The following is a 27,436-nucleotide window of genomic DNA, read 5'->3' on the forward strand; positions in this document are numbered from 1 at the left end:
GATTTAATTAAAAGTGCTTTAAATAATTGCAACGAAATTGCTTTTCTGCTTCTTAAATGAAAGTGAATCTCTTATATTTGAGTTGAGATGAATGTCATGATTTCCATCTCCAAACAATGATAGACTGCATCAGTGAGGCCAAATCTCAGAGTGCTGTCAGCATTTCCCAGGAATGCCACTGGTTCTGCACTTTGGTCTGTGTCTTCCCTAAGTAGGGACATCCCCTGGGGTTCCCAATGGCACTGGTGCTCTGGCTTTGCTGGTTCCAGCTTGTTGCATGGCAGTCGGTATTGCTGGAAGTGTTTTAGAGACAGCCAAGTGATTTATTGGTCAACAGACTAAGGGCTTTAAAGGGGATTGTAGCCTTGGAGCAGTGGCTTTGGCTGGCAGGTCTGGAATTGAACTTTCCCAAAAATGCATTGCCTTGGGAAGAAGGCAAAGGACAGGACATGAGTGCAGAGCATCAGAGTGTTTGGGGGCAAATGTTTTACTCATTCAAATTCTCCTTTCCTGGGGCAGCTCTGCTGTTCTCTAGAAAGGGATTTTTTTTTTTAATAACTGGCTGACGTTTTTGTTCAATAAATTGAGAATCAGCCTCCGTGAGCTTGCAGTCTGCATGGCTTGTGAGGCTGTGAACACATTGTAATAGGCTGTGTCTCTGGAGAGAAAATCCTGGGGAAAAATAGCAAGTTCTATCATCTGTGCCACATGTAGTTTATACCAGACTGAGATGCCTCTGGTTCTGCTGCTGTGCAGGATTTGCTGAGCTCTGAGGTATGCCTCATCAAATTTCTGTGACATTCAAATCACCATTGTAATCACCTACTGCTTTCCCAATAAGCTGACCAAAATAAATGTCATTTGTTCCACTGTGTGCCTCTACTGTGCCTCAAACAAAATACTTCTTTTCTTCACTAAGCATTTTTTCTTTTATCATTCACAGAGAATTATTGATGTTATGTTTTTTTTCTAATTTACCTTTTCTCATTTTTTTTTGTCCTTCATCTTTACCCAAAATATTTTAGCATTTGACTTTCACAAGATGCCTTAGAATGGTTTTTAAATATATTTATATTCTGCTGTGACCCTCTCCCTGCTTCTCCTTCAGACAAATGTGGAACATTATCCCTGAGCCAGGTGAGAGTCATGTAATGACTCACAGTGATAACTGATTTTTCAGAAGGTTCACCTGCTGGCAGCAATCCCTTTAATCTCACTGCCCCAGTTACCACCTGTTCTTTTATAATTCCCCTGACTCAGCCTTTAAAAGGTGAGAAGCTGTCTAAGATATGTGAATGCTTATGTCTGCTCAATAAGGGTTGTAGTTCTTTCTTTAATTTGCTCTTGCATATCCAGTGGTTTTTTTTTTTTCAGTGCTTTATTTTTAAAGTTTGTGTTAAATCCCATACAAGTTCATTTACTTCATGTTAAATTGTACAATGGCTCTTGAGGAAACAACACATAACCCAATTGGTCTGTAATTCAAAAATGCAAGGGTTATGGTCAAATGTGATATAATGTGCTAGGACTGATAAAAGAATTGAATTTAAGGAGTACTTGCCTAAGAACTGGGAAAAGAAATGTCTGGTTTATAGTTTAAATATTTATCCTTTTTCATTAAAATGAAGCTGAGACATTGGGTAGAGTTGGTTTTCAGTTGTAACCACTATATATATATATATATGTATATATATGTACACATACATATATTTATATATATATACACATATATATATTCATAGATATAGATATATACACACACATATATATATTCAAGGATATTTTGTACAAAAATAACTGATCCAGAAGTCATATCTGCCAAAAATCTGGATATCAAAAGTAGAATAACTTCTGATTTCAATTGCTGCCTTAGAACATTGTAGTGGAAATTTTTCAGTGGTGTATATTTCCCATCTGCTTATTGTTCCTTTGAAGGGGGCAAAAGGTTTCTTATTGTGTTTTTAATGGAATATGCATCCATACATCCTCCAGAACAAGGAACTATAACCTAAGCCATAGCTTGATTGATGAACTCCAGGATTCATCTCTGCACATGTTTCTTGCACAGAGAAATTGGGTGCTGTGATGCTGATATGTCCAGACTTCAAGTCATTTGAAATTACAGATGGGATAAGCACAGGAAAATGGACTGTTGGGCTCTGTTTTATGGAATAAGCATGGAGCATCTATGAAAATCAGTCAGGAAACTCATCATTCTTTTGTACTCCTACTTTATATATATTTTTAGTAGTAAATTTGAATTCTTTATTCTTTTCGATTTGACACCATTTCAAGATTATTTAAACATTTTCTGCTTTAACTTTTAAACTCCTTATTTTTAGCTGCATATTGACATTTTTTTTTTGTTTGGAGAAATGTGTTCTTGAATGGCTGCCAATAAAACTTTTCTCCTAGATGCCATTCTTGTCATCAGTTATTGTTCCCTCATCACCCTGGACAGAGAAATAACTGTAGTTATCCCGTCACCATTTCTGCTGGAGTTCTGGCCTACTAATAGAATGTCTTTCTTTCAAAAAATGTTCTTAATGTAGCAGATGTTTTACTTTCTGGGTGATTTCTCCCTAAGATTTTTCCCCTAGATGATGTGTATCCTCAGGGAGCTTGTGACCTGCCTGATTTTAGTGGAGCTTCGCTTTTTTCCTCTGTTCTATTGATTTAGTAATTTCAACACTTTCTTTACTTTTCTGCCTGTTTGGAGGGTTGGGGAAAGAGAGAAGGAAATGTACTGTGCTCAAGCCAGTCTATTCCTGAGCATTAAAGATGTCTCTGGTAGATTCCTTTATACTTCCCTTGGCACAAGTTAGTTTAGGTAATGTGTGCTGCTTCTGATGTGTTTCAATTTCATGTTTCTGGTTTCTTTAGTTTCTGGTCTTCAGTTGAATATACCAACAACATGAGTCGAAAGCTATGTAGTATGACAAAAAATGCTGTTAATCAATCTTTCTCCTTACTTTAGCTTTTCACCAGTTTCCCAAATTACTCTGGACATCAGTTAATCTAAATACCTTCCATTACACATAATTTAATTTAAAGCTGATGGGTCTTCATATTCTTTACTCTTGTTATGATTCACAGCCTGCCTGTCTTCTCATGTAACCATATCCATGCAGTAAGGCAGTGGCAAAAGGCCATGTGGGTGCTTCAGTTCTTTTTGCACAACACTTGTCATTCCTCACAATCTCCTTTTTTCCCCTATAAGATTCCCTGTTGGTCATTTTGTCTCTTAGTAACTTTTATTTTGGATAGAAAGAGAAAGAATGAGCAAGATGGAGGGATAGAAATCAGTTGAAATCAGTTCTGATTGCTGCTAAAGGAAAAAAGCTTTTTTTTTTTTTTTTTTAAATACCAGAATCTTTATCTGTATGTGATAAAAAAATAAAGATCTTGACAGCAGTGAATGCAAGAGGGTTATAAGTAGAAGCCCCATTACAGAAATGTTAAATTGATAATATCAGAGCAAATGGAAATGTTACTCTTGCATATTTCTCAAGAATGCTGTATTTTGAAACTCTCTCCATATACTTGGGTGAAGGGGAGGTCAGGTTTACATCACATGTTCCTTTCTTTGAGAAGGAAACAAGGGAGGGTGGATTTCCTCCCTTGTCCAGGGTCCTGAATGTCAAATATTGTGTTTGACGCAGACTTTAGTCTTCAGATTTGGGCAGGAAATTTTTTTCTTGGCACCAGTTCATTGCTGAAGCAAGGAGATATTTACCCCTAAGTTTTTCCTTTTTATAGAGTAAAATATTGCTGCTATGTGACTGATGCACAAAATAAATCATTCTAACATGATACAGTTCTTCCAATTGTCTGCTGACCATGCAGGAATAATTTGTATTATTAAGGATACTTTTAAAAACCTGGTTTAATTTTTAAACAATTTTAATTTTTTTTTAAGGACAGCTCATTTGACTGTTTTCTGTATTTGAAATAATTAATTTGAAGTCCAAGAAGTTTACATAGCCTGGTAACTTCCTGCCATGTCTTGTCTCATTCCCAGACTGGATTTTGCTTTTTCTTTGATAATTGGAAATCTTAAAGGAAAAAAAAAGAAACAAGATGAGCCTGAGGCATATACAAGAAAACAGAAAGGAAATTTCTGAAGTAAAGCCCAAACACTAGAAGGATCAAAATCAAGTGTTATTTCATGATGAAAGGTTGTTAAAATTGCTGGAGGGCTCTCAAAGCACAATGTACTTCTGTCAGTATTTATGTAGCTCTGGACAAGTTACAAATATTGTGGAAATTACCTAAATTGTCATTAATCTCATCAAACATTGACATAAAAAACAATTCCATGTTCGTAGACTTTTGGGAGACAATCCCCCAAAGCCTGCTTCATTAGCTGAGCTTTTCCTTCCAAATAAAGCAGGTACTACCAAAGAGTGCTTGAAGCTTTTCAGTCTTTATTATGAATTGTGGGTGCTGATGGTTGTCTGGAATACATCTCTCTCTGATTTTGAGGTCATGAGAGAGGGAGCCAGTAACAAATTACTTCAATAAAGAAAAAAACCAACAAAGTGATCCAGAAACTGATAAAAGAAACTGTCTGTGACATAAAAAGTCTTTGAGAGGGTGTCTGGCAATAAATTCCCATAAATTCTGGTGTTTCAAGGACTGTCCAAGTTTTATTCAGCGGTCTTATTCAAAAGGAAGCCCTTCATAAAATTTCAGCAGTACCTTTCTTTCTCATTCATCAAATACTTGCTGAGCTTTTCACTGCAAAAAGAAAAAGCTTTTGTTTTAGCTTGTATCTGAGCTTTGTGTGTTCTTCTGAACGTCTGACTTGCAGAGAATCCTGAACTTTTAGAGCAGGAAACAGAGAGTTGGAAATAAATAGAAATAACCATGATGGTAAAAACCATCAGTGGAAACATTGCAAATCATCAGGGCAGTGGGAATTCCTAGCAGCCATGGAAGGTTATTTTGTGGCTCTCCTCTTCAATCCTTAGAGGCCTAGCACATGGCTAGGCCTAGAACTCCTGGTTCTCTTGGAGTTACACAAATTTTAAAGAGGTCTTGGTTTGCTACTGCCAGACAATGAAGTATTTTGATTATAGTGCTGCAGCCTCAAAGTTCCCAAGTGGAGAATTGTGCATACATCCTCCAATATATGATCATATTACAGTGACTTGTAGGTGCAGCAGTCCTAAAACCAGTGGTAGAGCTGTAGGTTATTATATAGACTTATTTACTGTACGTTATTATATAAACTTACTGTATTTATTATATATACCTTACTGTATAGGTATAGTATATACTTAATATAATTTAGTTACGGAGTAACTGTAGATGCTTTCCTCATCTGCTATTTTTTTCTTTTTTTTGATACAAATGCATTATAAGTACTTACTACACATCATGTATTGAGTAGTATCTATGAACTTTCTATTTCATCCTGTTTTCTTTCATAATGAGCAGTGTTACTCTAAGCTGAGTGTGGGAATTTCAAGCCTTGGTGAGTGGGTTAGTGCCTGCCTGATGATGGTGCACAGAGGTGGTGTCAGCTAAAGTTGTGGCTTTGTTTCTTTGCTTCCAATCTTGAAGCTATTTGTAGGCATCTGCTTCTGTTACAGAATTCCAGGCTGTTGTGCCCTGCACAGTTTTCCAGCTCATGAGTTTTAATCTGTGCCTGTCTGAGAAATTTTAATTGATCCAATGTCTAAAATGCAAAAAACAACTTTTTTTCTTTGTGTAAGTTACTTGGAAATCAGGTATGGCTAATCTTGGGAGGGGTTTTCCTTCCTCTTTGGAATACTTGAAGAAATAACTATAAATTAACAAACCAGAAGCTCAACTCTGTCCAACAGTGCTTTGTGTGGTTTAGTGTGTGAGCAGGGGTTTAGAGCTGTTTAGTATCAGTTCCTTATCCAAATGTGGATGCTGTGTACAGCAAATAACACCTCTAGAGGTGTCGTAACAGACCTTGTAAGCAATTACTCCAACACTTTACACTGCCTTCCCTCCCTTGCTTGTCTGCCTCCTGCTTGCAATCAAAAAGCACCCTGAAAACCAGGCTAACAGGGCTTGCATGCTGAATATGCAATTCAGTTGCTTGTTGAATAACAGGTTTCTGTCTACAAAAAGGACAAAATCAGCTGTATTAAAACTGCAGTGTTTTTTTTTTTTAACACAGCAATGGCAGAGTTTTCTACACTTTCCAAAGTTTTCAGAGGTCGAAAATGTTTCTCAGTCCAGCACCAGTCTGTGTGATGGTGTCTCTGAGAGGACTGTGTCCTGAACACCTGCACTGCAAAGCTGCTGGAACGTGGTGGGCACCACTGCTAAATAAAGAATGGACATTTACAGGTCCAAAAAAAATTAACAGAAATCTGCCAACCTGTCACTACTTGTGAGTGCTCTGCTCAGACAGATGCCTGAGAGGAGGAGAGGGAGCACAGGTGGAGAAGGAACCCCTGACAGAGAGAAAATGCTAATTCAGTTTTTTTCCTGCATCATGTCAGCTTTGATTTCTTCTTCATCTTTGTCTACTTCCCTAAATGATCTGCCATAATTGTGCAAGTGGCCTGAATGAATGAAGGCTTTGCCTAATTAAATAGTGAGAGATTGAAATGCAGGTATAATCTGATTATCCAAGCAGAATGACAAAAATAACGTGCAAGTGATTGGTGTGACCTATTGAACCCAAATTTAGCATGTTGGCTGTCTTACTGATACTGCTTTCACTAAAACTGACAGCACCTTGCATGTTTGTAGTGCAACCACCACAAATAACTTTATCTTATGTTTGAAAAAGGAGTCTTAGTAATGCACACCTTGATTTTACTCATTGGTGGTTCAAAGGAGGGTGTTTGAACAAAGGTGATACAAATGGTGCTTCCTATATTTCTTGTTAATTTATGTGTAAAGAGGCAACTTAAAGTAGTTTTAGGCTGATCATATCACATTGGATGAAATGAATATACAAATTGATTTTGATTTCATTATTCTTGGAGCTGAATTTAGACTTGTAGTAGCTGTTGATAATAGTTTTCACTTATCAGGATTATTTATTTTTGTCTTAAGATCTGGACAAATGTAAACACAGTAAGAGAAAGATATTAAACTCATCCCTGTCATTGTGATGTTGTTAACATTGTACCAAACTGTGTTCCCTGTGTAGCTACATTCTTCAAACAAAATGCATAAGTACTGCTTCATCGTGCCCAAATCTCATTGTTTAATGGCTGCAAAGTAACTCAGGTTGTTTTAAAGCCATTCATGGTGTAAAATGGCTGCATTTTATTGTATCAGAGTATCCACCTGGTAGGGGAAACAGTAAATCAATTTTCTGGCTGGAGATTTTCAATGCAATTTTCTCCACATGATCAAATTAGTAGCTGGTGAGCTTCTGCCTGAAATCTCTAATAGCACTTAGTGCATCTTCCTCTCTTTCCATCTGTCACCTTGCTTCCACAGAGTGCCAATGTGCCCATTTTCCTACCAGTCTGGTTGCCATTCCAGCTGCCATCTGCCAGCTGTTCTTTTGAAGCACACTTTGAATCCCATGAACCCCAAGGTGGCTGTTTGGGTGCTGGGATCCTCACTGCAGATACCAAGTGGTGGGTACCACTTTGGGCTGCCTTGTCAATGATTGAGTGCTGTGAAGTCAGAAATCTGCCTAAAAGGGGCTGCTTTTGCCAAGGCAACATAATTCACTTAAAAAAGGTGCTGCAGCTCTTTTCCTGATCCAGTCCAAATCCTTCATAACTTTCAGCTGCCTTTGTTTCAAGTGCCTTGGCAAGCTTTGTCTGTGGCTATGCTCAGATGCTGAGGCAGCAGGACTCAAGAGCCAGCATGTCCCAGCCTCAGATGTTATATTTAAACGTGTAAGTCAAACTTCAACCTCTGTCACTTGTATCAGGGCATTAGCTGGCTGGGTGTTCTGCAGGAAGATTAAATATTCTGAACAAAGACAAATCATGAGGATAAAAGTCTCTTTGATTTACAGATTTATAAACTTTTATCTGACAAGGTTATTTGCATTTTCTTGTCCATTAAATAAGTTTACTTCTGATGATAGATGTTTCTCAATGTTTCTCAAATCTATTCAATTAAATAATTTGATTACATTCAAGATGAGTTAACACTATTTTTGATTTCTTTCCAGAAAACCCATGTAGAGTAGTGAATATGGCTGCCTAAATTGTATATTTATATGTTTAAACAGTTTATTAGCACAGAAATTAAGATGCTTCTGATATTACGAATAAATACTTTTAAGGCAAAGTCCTCCTCATGACACTTCTGGAAGGGCTTTTTATTTCCTATGCTGAGGAACACAAAGGGAAGTTTCTAAATCCAAGTGCAGTAGCACAGAACAACTTGTTCAATCTGTTATGGAGGTTTGAGTAAAGCAGCTCCAGCCAGCTCAGAGTCCCAATCAATGTAATTCCAAAGGAATCATCATATTCTTCTTCCAGTCTGTCCTGTCTTTGATCCATTTTGGAGCTCTTTCTTTAAAATTTGGCAGAAGCCAGATTGATAAAGTAGGTCCAGGCACAGGCTTTGTGTTCAAGCCAAATATTATCTTTGCCTATGCCAATGCAATTAGACTAAATGAAGTGGAGCTGCAGAGACCAGATCATCAAGAGTAAATCATTGCAGATCCTTTAACCTGAGAGTGCTTACAGGACTGAGCCAAGACAAGTAGAGCTTTTGGACTCTGATCATTCATTGATGTTTTAATTTTACTTGAATGCTATTTTTAAAAATAATTAATAGCCAGTAGCACTTTGACTTTAATGGTTTCTCACTTCTCCAATACTTCTTTTCCTAATTCAAATCAGAGCAAGGATTAGAATGAGAATATTTTTGAAATGATTCCTTTTTAAGTGGTGATAGATTCTTCCCATATAGGGTATTGACTGAATGTCTTTTTGAACAGCTCATGAAATAAAAGTATTGATTTTGTTTGGTGTTTTTTTAGCTCTTTTAATTTTTTTTTCTTATTGTAGCCTTCTCTCTCTAAAAACTGTTGCCACAAACTTATGCGGAAAGCAAAGGTGTAAAGGTGTTTATCTTCCAGTTTCTTGTATTGAATCAGATACCTGGGGACTGATTAAACATATAAAAGGATTAAAGTTGGGGGGTTTTTGAGTATATTGGTAGTAAATTAGGCCTTTCTACTAAAAGAAAAATTAAAGTAAACTTTATGTAGTCTTTGTGCATTTCCTTCTAAGCAGTAGTTGTCTCTGCTCTAACATTGCATCTAAATAACATGCCTGCTCTGTAGCTGAAAAATCGCAGCTTCTTTCTGTAATTCAAAACTTCTGAATGCTCACAAGATATTCAAATGCCAAGGTGTAATGCTTGGGAGTGCTGGGTTTATCTTTTCTGTGATTTCTCCTATTTTAAAACAATCATTTAAAATGCATTTAATTTTCTTGCTGCTTGCTCACGTGCAAAGAAGTGGTGTCCATCCTGTTGATCTTGTTCAGTCCAGAGGAAAATTCCTTGATGGAATAGAATATTTTAGAAAATTGATTCCCCCCTCAACAGTTTAGTTATTGGATTCTTTTAAAAAAGTTTCTCAGATCAGAAAAGTGACAAGTTTGTTACTCAGACTTGAAATAGAACACACAATTATCAGGATTTTTTGGCTTTGTTTCCTTTGGTGTTCCATGGTATGTTTAGCAAGATTCAATCTCAGTGACTCCTTTTAAAACATCCACTTGAAATGTTTGAGCTTTTCCAGCCTTGAGTTTCCTTTTCTGCAAAAACCAACTTTCAGTTTTCAGGGAACAAACCACCAGCACATGGGTGTGAAACCAGGAGCAGCTTCTGGTTCTTGTTCTTGTGTGGAGAAACTGGGGGGTATCACAAATCTGCTGCTCCACACAGAACATAGAGTGTGATTTTCCAAAGTGTGTTTGCCTCAGCTTGTTTTTCAATAGCTGTTTTTTAGTCAAGAAGGAGCCTTAATGTCACTGATATTTGAAAAAGAAGTTGCATTTACACTTCCTTCATGGTTCTGCTCCTCAGGAGCAAAGGTTGCTTGTTACAAAAAGGAAATATTAATTTATAGCATTAATATTTAATTTGGGGTTTTGCTATATTTATCTATTGGATTTGTTTGTAATTGAAACTCTTAAATGCCTTGCTAGATAACATTCGTATTCTGTGTAATATATTACAAAAAATCATGTACAGAGATGGTAATATGATTTATATGGAATTCCAGAACAGTATTTTCTAGTCTCATGTAGCAGAATAATTGAGATCTGCATCATAGCCAGAGTTGATCTGTATTTAGCCCTTTTGAATTTAATTTACTACAAGGTTTTATAATTTTTTTACTGTTTTCTTTTGGGTTCTTTTACTTCTCTGGAACAGGCAAGAGTTTAATCACTCATTTAGAGTACTCTAAATCAAAGCCTGTAGTGTAGTGGTGAGGGAATTAGTGTTTCCAAGTTCCCGTTTTCACCCTGGTCTCAAATCCCATTCAAAAATCCTCCGTCAAGATGTTAAAACTGAGTCCTTAATATGGTCAGAATGTACAAGGAAGTGCAGCTGTGGAAACAAATCACACATCAAAGCTTTGGTGTTTTCACTCTGGGTGTGAAACATGACATGTTAACACTGCATGCTTTACAAAACTGTTATCATAAAAAACCCAACCAAACAAAAAAGCTGGAGGAAGTTTGAAGCAAATCTCTGAAAGCCCAAGGGATAAGTGTGGATTTCCATAACTGTTAAATAAAAAAAAAAAAAAGTCCTATGCATCTTCAAGAACTCTGCAGGTCTATCTGTTATGGGACTTGCTGCAGTCTAGATAAATTGAAAATAATCTGTGTTTTAAACGTAGAAATGATAAATTCTGTAGAAGCATTAAACTGTGATATGGTTTAGCAGAGAGTGGCCATCCTTGGGAGAAGGAAAAACACAAACCTGTATAAAGATGAGACATCAGAGGTTGTGCTCTGTCATTCTGCTCTGGTCAGGAGGCTTGGGCACTACCCAGTGGTTGTGGCTGTGCAGGCAGCAGCAAATGGAGCAATGGTTGGTGTAAGAAATTCCAGAAATGATCTCCTGCCAGCTGTTCTGCCAGCAGCTCTCAGAGACACTGCCCAAGCCTGTACACCCAGACTCTACCCCAGCAAACCAGCAGGACTGTGTTTAAAACAAGTTTGTTTTCTGTTTTCCTCTGTCTGCAGGCACTGCAGGAAACTGCCATGGCTACACCACGCAGACCTTGATACCAGAATACCTTGGCTTGAACAGCAAGGCTTTCCAAGTCCTCAAGGTAAGTGAAGTTTAAAAATATAAGATTAAATTGTACAAATGAAAAAAAATCTGAACCCTCTCCTTCCCCCAAAAGAGCTGTTTGTAATTACTTTTCCAGTGGAAGCCAAGCTTGGTTGATGTGTTATGAGAAAAGTTTAGGTAACTGTGAAAGATTTCAGTTCATGTTTTCTTGTCTGAATTAAGCAAACTGGTTTATGAGAACCATTATTAAATTACATATCATGAAGTGATGTCCCTGTCATGGCAGGGAAGGTGGAACTTAAAAGGTCTTAAAAGCTCCTTCCAACCCAGGGTATTCTGTGATTCCATGAGGAACTCCATGAAAGTGAAGAGCCTTGAATTTTACGTCTGGTCACTCACTGCAATTGCACAGTCAGTTTCTCTGTAAGGTGTTTGAAAGCAGTTAATCTAAAACCTGCTGGCTAGCAATGATAAAAGGATGTAATGTTTCTTTCAGAATAACTAGAGACCAACCATAAACTGCTGGAACTCATTGTTAACCCTTGCAGTGCTGACAGGAGCACTTAGATCCTGTCAATAGTCAGTGTCAGCTTTGGGATGTGCCATCTCTTTGGTGAAGTCTCTGGGATCATTGCATGGTTAATAATGTTTGTTAAATGTTGCCATTAGAAAGTTAAAAAATGAGATGTTAGATTTCCTGGCACTTGAAATGTTCCTTGCTGTGGATCCTGTACTCCAAACCATGTGCAGGTTCTTCTCAGGTGTGATTGCACCATGTGGGGCTCTCTTTACGTGTGATCATTAAATGGTTCTGATCTTAGAACAAATGGGGTTGAATAGAGCAGGGCCCTCCTGATTTTGCTCTAAAAATGGATTAAAACATAAGAACAACGAGAAAGTTGCACCTCTAGTTTGAGGTTTCTAACTGCACTAAAAATGATATTTTAGAAGGGCAGGTAATAAAATAGTAGTTTCATTTTTATTCTTCTACCTTTTTTAGCTCTTGATCTGTATTTTTGAACTTCAGCCTTTATAGTGCATGTTCAACTGTGAGGTTTTCCTCAGCAGTGTGTTATCCACTGAATTTTTAAATTCTAGGTCCCCATACCCATGTCTAGTAGCTCACACTGGGGTCCATATTGATTTTTCATCATTGTGACTCAAGTTGTTAGTGTTGCTGTGGTCATTTAAAATCAAAGGTACTTATAGTGTTGAAAGAACAGCTGTGTAGAAATATTTCACTAATAAAAATCACTTGATTTATTTAATTGAATTTCACAAAGAGCCTTAAGATGTCTTCAAATGTGTTTGGATTTTTTGCATCCAGCAGTGTGGAGCAGACAGTTGGTGTGGAGCGTTTTTGGGGCTATAAATTGACTACAATTGTCTGTAATTAATGTTAAATACTTGCCATTTGAAGTCAAAGCAGTTTGATAGGGTGCTGGAATCACAGAGTTATTTTTATTTCCTGTTTCAATGAATCTTTCTGTTAGAGTAGTCAGAGAACTTCTAGAAAAGCAGCTCCTCTGAGATTCTGTATTGGTATAAACATTCTGTCACCAAACTTCTTGCTGGAATATTTACATAAAATACAATATGTGACTTAGCAATTAATGTAAATACATTTAAGGATGCAGAAACATAGTCACAAACATTTATTTCCATGTTCATCTAGATTAATTGCAAAACTGAGCTTCTTGGGTACAAGTAAATCATCTTTAAATTCATCTTTATGAAGAAAATAAATGCTGATCTATTAGCCCCACTGGAAGTTTTGTCACAAACATTTGGGGGTTACTTTAGCTAATATGACACGTGTGCATGATTATGCATCCCATCACTCTTCCTGGTGCTACTCTGCTATTCCTCTATTAGAAGTGTCAGGACAATGCTGCAAACATAATGGTTTTAATCAGCACAGGCACAGTAAACAACTGTTCATTATGAAGATCAGAATAAAAAACGGCTTGAAGTCATAACTTCTAAATAAAAAGCTGATCTTGTTGGTTAAATAAAAGGTTCTCAAGATTCTCCTTATTTTAGGTATATTTTCCGTCTGTCTCAGTTGATAAGGAACTTCTGGCAGCCTAATAAATTCTTTGATCACTCTAACTACTAAACCTGCATTTTAACTGATTTGAAATATATTCACACACATCTGTAGGAGTTTCTTCAGAGCAGTTTGTTACAGAGAAAGTTCTCAATTTCTTTTGCAGAAAGATGATGTCAGAAAAATGTTACATTTGTATTCCTGTGGAAAAGAATAATTGAGTTATAATGTTATTGTTATATTAATATACATCTTGATCCTATTAAGTTTTGTTTTAATTTTCATTTCAAATTTTGCCTTACATGAAATTTTCATCTTGTATTCATCTTATATATGTGAAATAACAGAGGGGAGCATGGGGGAATGAGAGGTAATGATGGCCTGCTTTGCTGTATTGACTCTTCCAGCAGGTGCTGCCCGTCTATGTGGAAATAAACAGAAATAACACAAAAGTTTAAAATTCTTGTGCAACCTGAGTAATAATCAGAACTGTAAAAATGCAGCCATGGCAGCTGGCAGATGAGATGGAATTCCTGGCATTATTGACAATGCTCAGTTGGTCAGTGTTTTCTTGGGTGGTCATTGTTAAATAGCAACATATTCTAAGCTGCTTCACTCCCTGTGAAGAGAGGAGAGATTTGCAGCCTTGTGGTGACATATCCTTGTTCCACTTAACTTTGATTTTCTGGGATCAGAAAACCACTGAGCTCTGTGGAGAGGCTCAAGCAGTGATGCATAGCATGAGCTGTGTTAGTTTGGCCTCTAAGTAAACCCTAGTAATATGACACTAATAATAGCATTTCTATATAAGGATTTTTATAATAAATTACGGATATATTTCCATTTTCTGTATGATATTTTCTATAAAATTTTCTATTTTATATATATATGCATAATAGAATATGTATAAAATAGAATATATATTTATATATATTTATTATCTTTATAAAATATACATTATTTATATATTCTATTATATAATATATAAAATATATATATTTTTAATATATATAATAGAATATATATTATATGAATATTTTTGAGAGAAAGGTGGTTTTATGTCTTGGTAGCATGTGCATTGAATTCTTAGAAGTGTCATTTCCAACAGAGGCTCCAGATGGTATAAACTGGATTTTGTGGGAGGTTCTTTTCACTTCCACCAAGGAATAAAGTCTAAGGTGACTACATAATTTTGTTCTGATTGAGGAGTCCAGAGCACTAATCTGTTCAGAGTGCCTGTGGCAGAAGGTTTAAGGTTAAATCTCCTTTTTTTGTTTTTGCCCAATGTGGTGTTTTTTGTGAAGTAGCTGACAATTTATTATGTCAGAGAAAGGCAGGGAGAGAAGAATCTGCAGTGTGGTAGCTAAGAGATATGAGAGATAAGGGCCTGCTGTGAAATTATCACTAGAATGCTAGAATGGGATTTTTTTAGGGAGTTTTCACCCTTTATTCTCTGTGTTATTCACTGTCTTTTGTCTCCATGTACTTAATGATAACGAGAGACGGATTAATTCCACAGTCTTGTGTCTGACTCTCATATGGAGGCAGAATAAATATTTGCAACAGGTATTTTATGGTCTTATGCCCATTGGAATACCAGCAGAGAGAATGTATTTAGAGGATGTGACCCTGGCTATCCTGGCATTCTCCTAGACTGTGGCTGTCAAAGGTTCAAACCTGTTCACACACTTTTTCCTCAATACTGAATTAGTGGCTAGAACCATGAGGGTAGTTTTTCTTTGCATCAACACCACATCCTCCCTCCTTCCATTGAAACCAACCTAATTTTGTGATTTCCTTGTGGGTCCCTTCCAACTCAGCTTACTTTGTGATTCTGTGATTTTGTTTTCAAGAAGGAAATTTTTTCTGGTGAAAAAATTATTCTGAAAAGTAGGGTCATAGAATATTGTAGGCAAGTTAAATACAGTTTTCTTTGTTGGATAAAACAGTTAAAAACCACTAAATAATTAAAAAAAAATCTACTGAGGGTTATCTTACATGGGGAATATGCCCTTCAACTGTAAAGGTGATGCTGTGTGAAATCTATTCACTGACACTGAATCATGCTCAGGTTTCCCTTTCTATTCCTTTTATACCAAAAATAGTAAAAGAACAGCTCAACTTAGTGGTCCTCTGTAGCATCTTTTAGAGTAAGGATGAGGCGCAAACATTTCTTTTCACTTTGTTCATGTTCTACAAGCTGGAATTTGATGTAATATCTATTTAGAGGACAAAATAACAATTGAAGAAGATAGCAGATTGTTTAAAGCTTTTCAGTAATCACTTAAGATTTAGGCATAGATTCTTGACAGACCTTGAAAGAGAAGATTAAACCATCTGGATGAAGATTGACAGACAAAATAAGTAACAAAAGATAATTTTTCATGAGCTGGTAGATGGATTTTCTTTGTGACTGGTGACTTTCAGATGAAATAAGCAAATGCCTATTTCAACTTATGGTTGTAAATCCTGAGCAAGTACCATTCTGTGTACTTGAATTCAAATTTTGAATTTGAAGTGTCATTTAAAACATGTGCATGTGACTTTGAGAGAAGTATATTAAAAAAAAAAAGCAGATGAGTATTTTAACACTCTCTCTGTAGATAACTAATTTTGTCATGACTAGGAGGTACAGAAAGGTTTTATCTGCTTTTCAGAGGAGCTAGTATGATTTTTGTAATTTTTGAGACAAACAATATTGGTAGTCATTTAGGATATTGTACAGAGAGACCAATATCTATTCCTTATTTTGTGATAAGGAGTAGATATTGTGGACTCAGCAGTTTAAGGGGAGATATTTTACACTTTGAAAAATTGAGTGTTTTGCTGAGACAGCTCTCACCCACTTGGATTTAATGAGTGCTTGAACTGCTTATTCAGATGACATGTATTTGCATTTTCTGTTAGTTTCCCACCACATCCAGAAGGCCTAGAGCAATGGGGTGAAGAGAAGGAATGTTTTAAATCTGTGGTGGTGAACCACCAAACCAACATTTACCAGCAGCTTGATTTTCAACCAAATGTCAGGGTGGCTTTTTTGTCACTGAGTGAACTTCAACTGAGCATGGTGTGGGACTCATATTCTGTGCAGGGGTCACCCAAGTGACACTGTGCTCTTCATCTTTCAAAGGTATGGCTGCTTATCTCCTCCAAGCAATTATCTGCCTTGCCGAGTGATGCATACTATGAGGCTGGAGCATTGTGAATGTGTAATCAAAGTGATTCCCTACCAGTGAAACTTGCTTTGGACCTTGAAGAGTGTTTATAAATTACTTTCAGAGGGTTTCTTTCCCCCTTCTTTTATATATTTGGTAGCATCCATTTCAAGTGCAAGAACAGTCCCCTGCCAGCTGGTTGGATTTTACTGGGAATTGGGTAGGTGAATGCATGATGTAGTTCATAGACTAATAACAGAGTGTGAAAATTCTGTATTCAGTTGCTATTCTCCAGCAAAACAAAAGTTTTAAGCAGCAGAATAAACAGAACAAACATTTCATGTCCTCCCTGGACAGTTGTTTCTCGGCTCTGAAGTAAAATTGTCTAAAGTGAATATTTGCAAGCAATCCTGTGATAAAATGAGAAGCATTTTTAGCTGTGAATGTACATGCAACTTACCTAGAAAAGTGTTCAAAGTATTGAATCTGGGAAAAGGTTTTTTCCTCTTCTCTCTGCCAAGCACTTGCATTTCATAATGTCAAATTCAGATAAGCACATTGTAGCCTGACCACTAAATGCTGAACTGACATTAAGAAACAGGTTTGGGAAACGGTTTGAGAGTCTCTGGAGCAGCAGATTTCAAACAGGGATGCTGCAAAGTAGAGAGGGAAAAGCAGAGTGTTGGAGCGTGTCAAGTCTTGAATTTATAAATGTTAAGAGAGAATTCCATTTATCCTTGGTGTGAGTTCATCAGCATAATTCGTGTCTGTCTTCTTGTGTAAGAATAAGGAAGGTAAAGGGGTTTGGGGCATCTGGGTTTTTATAGGTTCGTGGTGATTATAAGGAAAACATACTTGTGTGGCAACTTTTGCAAAATGCATGCTCATCATAAATTGTGATTTAAGTAAGCCTTTTTTCCCCAGATGAGTGGATATTTTAGAGAAGAGTTGCTTTAAGATAGTGATATTTCCTCCTATGTCTGTCTTAAGCAGCAATAAATTTAATATAGTGGCTTAAATTTGTTTTCCCTCAGCTCAACGAGGGAAAAAAAATTAGAAAGTATTAAGGTACTTAAGAAGCTTAAGGAGTAGTGGCAGAGTAACAATTTGAAAATAATTCTGATTTAAGTGGGACACTGTTTAGGACCAGATGGAATGGCAGAACTCTCAAGATAAGGTTTTCTATGTTTTGCCCCCTGCCAGCTGCTTGCATCCAGCAAGTGCATTCATTTCAAGGAATGCAAAGTGTCACGTATTAAACTGAGTGTCATGTTTACTTAAGTGAAACTTTGATCTCAAAAAAAAAAATTCCTATTGACATTAGAAAATAATTATTAAGGTTTCGTAATCTGAAAACATTTATGTACAGCCTCATCCTTCCTTTCTGGCTGGCCAAGCCACAGAATCTGTACAAAGCAGATCTCTGCCCTGTGCAGATTGCCTTATTAATTCTGCTCAGACCTCGCTCTCCAGAAATCAGTGCACTGTTGTTTTCTCATCTCTAACCAAATATTCATCATTAATCTGCTCTGGAGTACAGCATGGTTTGTATCACGTCAGTAATATATCTGACATAAGCAATCAGGTGAAACATTATTGTAAGGCAAGCAGGCCAGAGAAACAATTTTAAAAATTAATAAGGGAATAAAATATGTGCATTTTATAGATTTGTTTTTCTTTAAACAGTTTACAAAGAAATTGTTTTCTGTTCTGATAAATCACCAGCATATTTCTTGCAATTTAACTGCCCCAATGTGAGCTGCTGTTCTAACAAGGAAGAAGCTCCAAAGCCATGATCTCAAAATTTTGGGATTACTTTTACTTCAACATGGAGACATTATTGAACAATAGTTGATGATCCAATGCAGAAATACATATTTTCCTCAGTATAAAGCATGATGGTGAATTTGGACTCCATTAGCAATTTCAGCATTTTTAACCACTAGGGATAAACTGCTGGTTTAATAATGAACATGTCACTTTGACTAAGTGTTCTTAGGCAGATGTTTCCCTTTCATGGTATTTTTCAGCTTGATCTTCTTGGCCTTTAAAAAATACTTTTTGTAGTTTTGGACTTTTCTTTTGAGATGCAGTTATACCTATCTGGAATAAGAAAGTATAGATTCTACCTTTGGGTGCCTCTGCAAATTTTCATTTTGGAGTTTGTTCATTATCTGATATAAGAAGAGAGTAAGGTATACAAGGAGTTTGTTGTTTGCATTGACAGCAATGACAATTCATGGAAAATTATCAAATAGTGACTTTGGAAGTCTTACACTGGTTTATATTCTCTGGGTGAGAATCCCAACTGAGTTGTATATTGCTACAGCAAAAAGGCAAAGAAAATCTGTTACACATTCTTTCTGGGAAGTTTTTGTTAATCCACTGTATTTTTTACTTCCCTTCCTTTCTGTGAATTATATCTACCTATTGCCATAAATGGATTCCTAGGGAAAAGCAATATATTTACAAACTCATGTGGTATTCCTGCTCCTCTCATTCTTCCAGCTTTGTTTTTATTGAAGACACCTCCTCAGCCTGATGTGGTTGTGCTGGATTTGATATGTATTATTCCATTCAAGTTGTTTCTTGTTGCCAAGTACTTCTAGGAAAAAAAAAATCCCCACCTGAAAAGCAACAATAAATAACTTCACAAACAAAAACCCACTAACACACACATGATAAAAACAAGCCAGAGATGAGTATCTGGCTCTACATGCCAGAATGGTTTGTTCTTGAAGGCATCTTTTGTGGTGTCCCCAAATCACTTGTCGTGGGATCCTGTGGATATGATGTATTGTCTCTTGCTTTCCCCCAGGTAAATCTTCATGACAATTTCTCCCGCACCTACTAATTTATGGAAAATTCATGGAAAATTAGTCAGAACACCTAGAATGATACACCAGCAGAATTTGTAAGGGCTTCTCTGTGCCTGAAGTTTTTTTGTAATTCCTGCAGATCTGCCAACCTTGGCTTCAGCAGTAGAGGAGATTTGCCCTCTACATGGTGGTCATGGTTTAAGACAGGTTTGGTTTTTAGTTGGGGAGGGATTCCATGAGTTGTGGAAGTGGTTCCCTGTGGGGACCTTGGCAGCTTCCTTCTGGCCTGGTGGAACCAATTCCATGTCAATATTCAAACCTAGCTGGCTGGTTCTGATTACTGACATTGTGTTAAACCACTTCAGAGAGCTGAATGCCTTAGTCTTGGACTGAAATTCTCTTGTAAAGCTATGGTGAAGATATAATTGATACATAAGACTTTTTTTCCCCCTGTAACTCATGGAATGCATTGCAGGACTGTAGTATTCTAACCACAGTCATGAACAGAGTGAGCAGATGTTGAAGTAGTTGTGATCTAATGAGAAGCTTGAAGAGAGAGAGACAGAGAAGAAACTTTGCCCCAAGGAGAGAAGAAGAAGAAGACCTTAGTTTCCCAGAGATGGATGAAGGGAACTTCTGTCTCTATGGTAGAACAACTCATCCTTAAAACTGCACCCCAATAAGCTGAAATGACCCATGGTGGTAGTTATGGGAAAAACTACCAAAATGTAGGAGCAATGTCACAATTGCAGGTATCCAGGCAGTGGCTATTTGTGAAAATTAAGTCCACTAGAGAACTGTTTCTTGCAGAAGAGGTCTCCATGGCATGGCAGGAGAAACTCCTCTCCTTAAGTGGACTGAAGAAAGGTTATTTAAAAAGAGGTAAACTGATTGAAAATACCGAATTTGCCTCTCTACATTGTCAGTGGGAAAACAAAGAATTTGGGGGGAGGAGAAGTGTTATAAAGGCTTATTCTGATTTGTTATTATTTTTCTTTTAGTTCTGTTTCAAAAGTTTTCTTTATACCCTTTAAAGTTCTGGGCCTGCTTTGGTCTCCTCCTAATCCTTATCTCACAGCAGAAAATGAGTAAATAGTTCTAGTGGGTGCACTGGCATTTGGCCAGCACTAAACCCACTACATTTAATTGGTGTGTTGGCCAGGAAACCGAACCAAAACCACTACAATGGTGATGCTTCTGGAAGAACTTCTGAAAGGAGACTCCTTTTCCCTTCCCTCTGTGTTTCAGTTTGCACAGCAGCTGGGGCTGCAATCTATTTTCACAAGTCAGCAAAACACTAAACTACTCTCATTTTTTCAAGGATCTGGTGCTGTGCCAGAGCTGCTGTCTCATGTCTCGGTGTTTTGTAAGATTTGACACACACTGCACTGAGGATTTGTGTGTGGAAATCACTTTGCACTTTGGGGGTCTCACTTGGGAGGTGAGATGGAGGAAGCCTGACCAAAATGAAATATTTTACTCTACATGTCAGTTATGCTGTATAATCTTAAAGGAAAACATGATGCTTAAACTCACTGCCCACTGAGATTTAGGCAAAGTCTTGGAAGGGAGCTCCTTTGGATATGAAGTAAATGGCAAGTGAGATACGCTTGGGGTATGTAATGTATGTATGCCTATTCTTTAGATTTCTGAGACAAAGAAAAAGACACTTGGCAGTAGTGGGGCTGCTGAAGAAAGCAAGTCTCCATAAATTCCAGCCCCTGGTCCCTGTAATTGCCTTCTGGGTCTGGCAACAAGGAGGTTTTCTCAGCTTTATCTTTGTTAATAGGCAGAACAGTGATTTAAAAAGTCAGCTTTGATGTAAAATAGAAAGATGTTTCACTATGGTTTTATGGTGCTTTGAAGATTAAATACACGTGATTTCTCAGATCTCTTTGTTTCCCCCTTATCCTTAATACTTCACTTGCTGTTCTCTAGGGTCTGAGACCTTGTAGGAAATGCTGTTTTCAGAGATGAAGGTGTTTTGCACTTTGGTGTTTTGCCTTTTCCTGTGTAGAGCACACTTTGTACACACCCAGGTGCCTGTTGAAGAAACCCTGTGTTCATATCTGGTTGAAAAGATAATACCTTTCAAAAGATTAGTTTCAAATACCAGCAGCAACATTTGAATTCAGTTTGACTATCAAAGCTGGGGGAATGGTGGAACGGAATAAATAAATTGCTTTTCAAAAGTAGGGACTGAAAAGTGGAATAAAATATTTTTGAGTTGTGGTGTTTGCCAGGGCAGCAGGATGGACTTGGGTGTAAAAGATGCCAACCAGTTCCAGTTCCCTTTTGTCCCATGGGGCAAGAAGGACAATTTTATTGTATAAACAGAGGACTTAAAACCCCAATTTTCTGTATTGTTGTAGCAGGATAAATGGGTAAAAAAGGGAACATGTATTTCTGGATGCAGTTAAATCACTTGCAGTCACATTGGGATTTAATTTTCATACAGGAAATAAAATAGCAAATGTCACAAATAAATCACTAAATATGTACGACTGAAAACAAATTTTCTCTGTGGACAGGTTGTATCTTGTTTGTGATGATGCTCCTTGTAATTCCCCTCCAAGTGCAAACAGTTGTTTGCAATAGAAACCTGAGTATTGCACAGGGTGGGGAGGAATTTGGTGAAAACCAGAATTCCTCTGTTTCTGATCCTGGTGAGAGGCTCTGTTTTCAGGGGTTTGTGTGCAGAGGGTGAGGGTATCCAAAATTCATCAATTGTTTTCTCTCTGGAGAGCCTGTTTTACCTTTTTAGGTGCTTTGTACTGTTCTTTTTTCTGTGTTGTAACACATAGTGAGGAAAAAAGGGGTTCCTTTGTGGTTTTTTAGGTAGTTGATTCTGCAATTGTTCTTTTGGAATAATTTTATTTTGGAAGGCAAGAATAGCAATTGCCTCCATGTTTCCCTGCAGAGGCTTGTAAATACCAGTTTCCTGTTGCTCTCTTACTGTACTTGAACATGAATAAGTGTTGTTATCATGTGAATGATTATTTCCTTTTCTTATTCTATGTTTTTCTTATACTGTTCAGCTGTAATAATAAGATAATTTAGTGAATAGCGAGAAAATAAGTGCCACTTAAATGGGAAGCTGGTGGGAAGACATTTTGGGATACACACTTGTGTGTCTTTCTAGGATTTGTGAATCTTCCTCTTTAACAAACCTCTGTGGTGTTTTTTGTGGGTCTTTTTTTTTGCATATTAACCCTGTTAAATGCAGAAAAAACAGGATACATTTGGTATTATTTGATTTATCCTTACTCCTATGAAAAGGTGGATCTTGGGCATTCAGTAATAGGCTAAATACCTGTGGTTTTATGACACAAAATGGGTGTTTTCTCTATATAGAAAAAATCCCCCAAACCAGTATGTATAATGGTTAAGATGTCATTACCAGTGTTCCACAAAGGAGTCATATTTATCATCCTTCCTTTATATTTTGATTGTACTGTTGTAGGGTATTCATTGTCCTGTAGTATTGTGGGGTGTTCTTTCTCCTATTTCTATCTTCCCAAGTTTGTTTTTTCTTCAGTAAGGGGAACTTGTGTTTTCAGACTCTTTTTCTGCCTGAAGTGTAAAGCTGCTTCATGGCTATCTTTGACTCTGGTGATGAGAGAAAATTTGATATACATTACCATATTGAGACTTTTCTCTGACAGTAATACAATTGAAATAAAAAACAATCCTTAGATAGGAGGAAAAAAATGGAAAACTTTCTACTATAAAATTACATGATTGAAAAATTGAAAAGATACTTTTAAAAATTCTTGGGTTTGTTTTAATTCCTTTGAATCTCATGTTGTGTTGGTATGCATAAGCCCATACATGTTTATTTGATGAAATAGGGGCACCCTGATAAAAGTTGATTGTTACAATAGTGTGTTCTATTGCTAACTTCTCTCTTTTTATGGAAGAAAACATGATATTCACACTGTGTACTTCTGCAAAGAAGCAATCATGTGTGACAGTGTCTTTAAGATGTTTGTTTTATTTAATTGTCCTGTGTGCCACTTGCACCAGTTCCATTTTACTTGTCCAGAGTTTCAAGAATGTATTTATAGCTAGTCCTTTTATTTTTTTTTTTTTTTGCTAGTTTTCTTATTTTTAAATTAGTCACAGAGTTTAGGCTTTGTATTGTAGAATTTACTGTTGGATAATACAACAATTGATCATTGAGCTGAAATATCAGGGGTGTCAGGAGGGGCTTAAAGGTTAGGATAGTATGCTACAGGAACAGGTTGAGTGGATCTTGTGTCTGCCTTGGGAACCCAAATGGAATGGGTGAATTCTTGACCTCTTCTAGGCATTTTGATTCTGATTCTGTTTAAACTAAGATGAAGAGTTATTACTAATATATTCACATATAAGTATCTACTCAAAGGATGTCTGAAGTGGCACTGCCACATGAATTTTTGTTCCATATTTTAAAATTCAGGAATCCCACTCATTCTAGCATACCATAGTATTTCTCACTGATGAGAAGCCTTAAAGGAGAAAGAATGGCATCCATATTTTAGGCATAGAGATGCAGGATGAGGACATGCTGCTGGATTTTTCCATCAAGTTCACAAGTCCTTTCAACATATGGCAGCTTTTTCCGAGTTGCTCTAGAACCATCACAGGTATCCATGGAAATATTAAATAATTATCACTGATCCTAAAATGTAATAACTTAAGATACCTGTGGGTGTATTCTTATCACAAGAAAAATAGGTAGCAAGTATCTGATGGTATTGAAATAATTGTATCAAAAGCACAGTATATATCTGCTTGTTAATGTAATAGCGTCAACAATTCCCTTATGCTTCAATCCACTGATTTAATCCATGCATTTTCAGTGATGCAAATATGTCTATTTTAATCAAAAATGGTAATATACTTTTCAACCAGCATTTAAAATAGTATTAAAATTGTCTTAAGTCGTGTGTGAGAGGGAAATGCAGTGCTTCTCTGGGGAATTGTGAGTGAGATAGAGAAACCATGGAGCAAAGGCCCAAATTTGGTCTTAAAAAGGCAAAACACAACTAGAATTTAGCCATGAAATGTGTAGAAATATAATGTAAATATCACCCTGGTTTGTACTGTAGGCATGTGGCATCAATGCTGTTCAGTCACCTGGCACATCCCTTAATGCAAATGAGTTATTTTACTGTGGTGTGCACCCATCAGGGAAATTTCATTCCATATACATGGAACAGGGGTGCAATCCCACTATGAATGGTCCCATTCTGCCTATTCCAGTTTTATTTCTAGAGCTCAGTGTCTTTCTGTTGCAAACTGTGAAATTCCCCCTTGGAAAGCATTTAAACCCTGGGAATTCTGCTGAAGTAGAGAGGGATTGTGTTTAATTAAGGAATGAAGGAATAAAGCCAGCTTTCCTTCCCATACTCTAACTTTTTGTCTGATTGTTTCCTATGCATCTACACAGAGGAGCATGTGTGATGTGGTGTGCAGCATGGAGGGGGTATGGAGACATCTTTTATCATGTCTTTCTGTTGTTACTTCCATTCTTTTCTCCTCTCTGCCTCAAGCAAGCACAGAGCAATAGACCTGCAAGCACAGCTCCATATGGAGGAACCTATCAAGGTCAAACCACTTCAGTCACGCCTCCAAAATGCTCATTTTGTGTCAACAATTGTGCTGCTTCAACAATTTGCAAGTTCAAGTGGAGACATTGCCATTTGTTTTGTCAAAGGTGAGCTAATGTGATGCTCTGGAGAGGCAGGGGAACCTGGAGAGGAGATCTAATTATAACTGCAGCTCATTTCAGTATCGTTTCAGCATCACTGGTGGGAACTGTCACTTGTTGAGTTGTATTTCTGTTTCTTGCCCACAGAGTCTAGAAAAATGTTTGGTCACTGTAGCAAACTAAATCATGTCTCTCTCATAATTGGGACCACCAAGGAGAGTTGCCACTAGCCTGTGTGTCCCATCCAGGGACTCCATGCAGTTTATTTCCCCATCAGGATGCCTAACCAATTACAACTCCCTTCTGGTTTCTACACATGACAAAGTTTTGGGTGATTGCTTAAAAATTTCAAGCAGTTTTAATAAAAATCTCCACTCTTTAGGAGTAAAAATTCTTGTTTTTAATCTCAGTGCTCTGCATGGCAAGGAAAAAAAATAATACCTCATTGCTTAAACTGAAATAAAAATGATAAAATGGGTGGCAGGAAAATTAAATTCTAGTATGTTTCTATAATTTCAGTGGAATCCTTTTGTTTCACCTGCTGAAATTATTTTGTTTCTCCATTAACTGAATGCTGTTTCTATTACAGAAAACCTTTTTTTCTGTGTGATTTGTAACAATAAGTGCTCTTTTGCTAAAGACTGAGAACAAGTCAGGAGGGAGGAGTTTAGGAACTTAATATTTGTGCAGTGTATGGGGTTTCTCATGCCCTGCTAGTTAAAATGTGTTCTGCTTCAGATTAAAACTAAATGTGGGCTCTGCATTGGGAAAATCTATTTAAAGATAACTTGTTTTGTCTCTGGTACTGAGAGTGTAGAAGTAGGTGAAGACTGATCAAGAATAATTGGTTATGAATATTTCATCCATGAAGGAGTTTTTAGTGAAAAATAAGATGACAGAGGCAGAAATGGATGAAAATATCATTGGGGCATTATAAAAGGGGACGAAAAAAACCCTTTCTTCCAATTTTTATTGTGTAAGGTGAAAGTAGAACAGAAGATATAGGTTAGGAAAATTTGCCCTTTAACATCTATGCAGAGTCTGTGCACATTTGCATTTTCTAAATAATGACATTAAAAGCTATTAATCATGGGCAGTGACTAATAGTAACAATATAGGAAAACACTCAGCAGAGTGGAATTGTATTTGATTCCCTACATGTAACTTCATTTTTTTAGCTGACTTTTCTTGCCTTCCTTTTCCTGCTGGTCCACTGGATGGCTCTGTGATCACTCACATGCTGCACACAGGCATTTCTGTGTAGTGTGATCATTTGCTTAATATCACACCAAAACCTCTGCTGCTCAGGGTCCAAGGCAGAGACTGCTGATTTCAGCAGCAGAAATTGTTATGCAGAAAACATCTGTACCAAGAGCAGTGGCACAGAGAAGGGCACAACCAGAGTGGCTTTGAAGGGCCAATCCCTGGTCCCTCGTGGGCAGCTGCTGTTTTTTACCACCTTAAAATTTATTTTTGGGGAAGCGCAAATAGGTGAAAGGAGGATTTGTTGGGTTTATAGGGTACAGAATTATTGAGAATGGGTCTAGCTCAGGTGTACATCTTTGTTTATGGTTCTGCTCCTCTTTTTGAGTGCGGCTTTCAGTGAGGATCTGAACTTCCCATGTCCCAGCAAGCCAGAGTGGTGTGCAATTTTGCTATTCCAGATGAAAGCATCCTACGCTGTTTGAGAGGATGCTTCCCTGGTGTTAATGTCAGTATTAAACAGTGTGCTTGGTAAGAGGGATTTGCAGCTTTGGCCTCGTGCCTTGCATATATATGCATATAAATATATGCAAAGGAAATGCTCAGTGTCAGGGGCACTACAGAATTCACAGTGGGCTGATGCACGTTTTTGGAAGGAAATGTTAATATCAGAGAAATGCCATCAGGCAGACTGGGGCCTGGCTGGGACAGACATGGCATGCACACTCTCATTATCTGTGTTCTTGAGGTTTTCTCTAAGAGAAGTAAGGAAACAAACAGACACAGTCTAATCTGCACTCTGCAAAATGCTTGTTGTATCTTAAAAAGATATCTAGAGGGGAAGTAAATCTTAAAGGCCAATGGTGCTGTAGTCGATTAAAACTGAGGAAAGCAAGAGCTTTTTATAGCTGTCTTTTCCTATAAATCACTGACTTCCTCTCCTTGGGAGATTGCCAGTGTAAAATCCAAGAATTTCTTGGCATTACTAAAATCAGAGGAGACCTAGTTTATATTCCCAGACCTGTGCAGACCAGAGCTGGGCAGTGTTTCATTTCTGCACCAAAGCAGAATAAGCTTGTAAAAAAATTATCATGTGCACTCACAAATTAGTACAGCACTGTGTAGTGGCACTACTATAAATTGCATCACAGGGAACTACTGCTTTAGTGCTGTGTCTTTAGAAAAAGGCTTGATACAGGAGATGTCCTTGAATTCTATCTGGTTTTGCTTCTCTTGGAGATTTGAGCTGTGTCTGCAGTGTGTGAGCAAGGTTAGGGAGCATGTG

The sequence above is a fragment of the Ammospiza caudacuta genome, chromosome 8, assembly GCF_027887145.1.
Source record: "Ammospiza caudacuta isolate bAmmCau1 chromosome 8, bAmmCau1.pri, whole genome shotgun sequence".
In the NCBI taxonomy this organism is placed as follows: Eukaryota; Metazoa; Chordata; class Aves; order Passeriformes; family Passerellidae; genus Ammospiza; species Ammospiza caudacuta.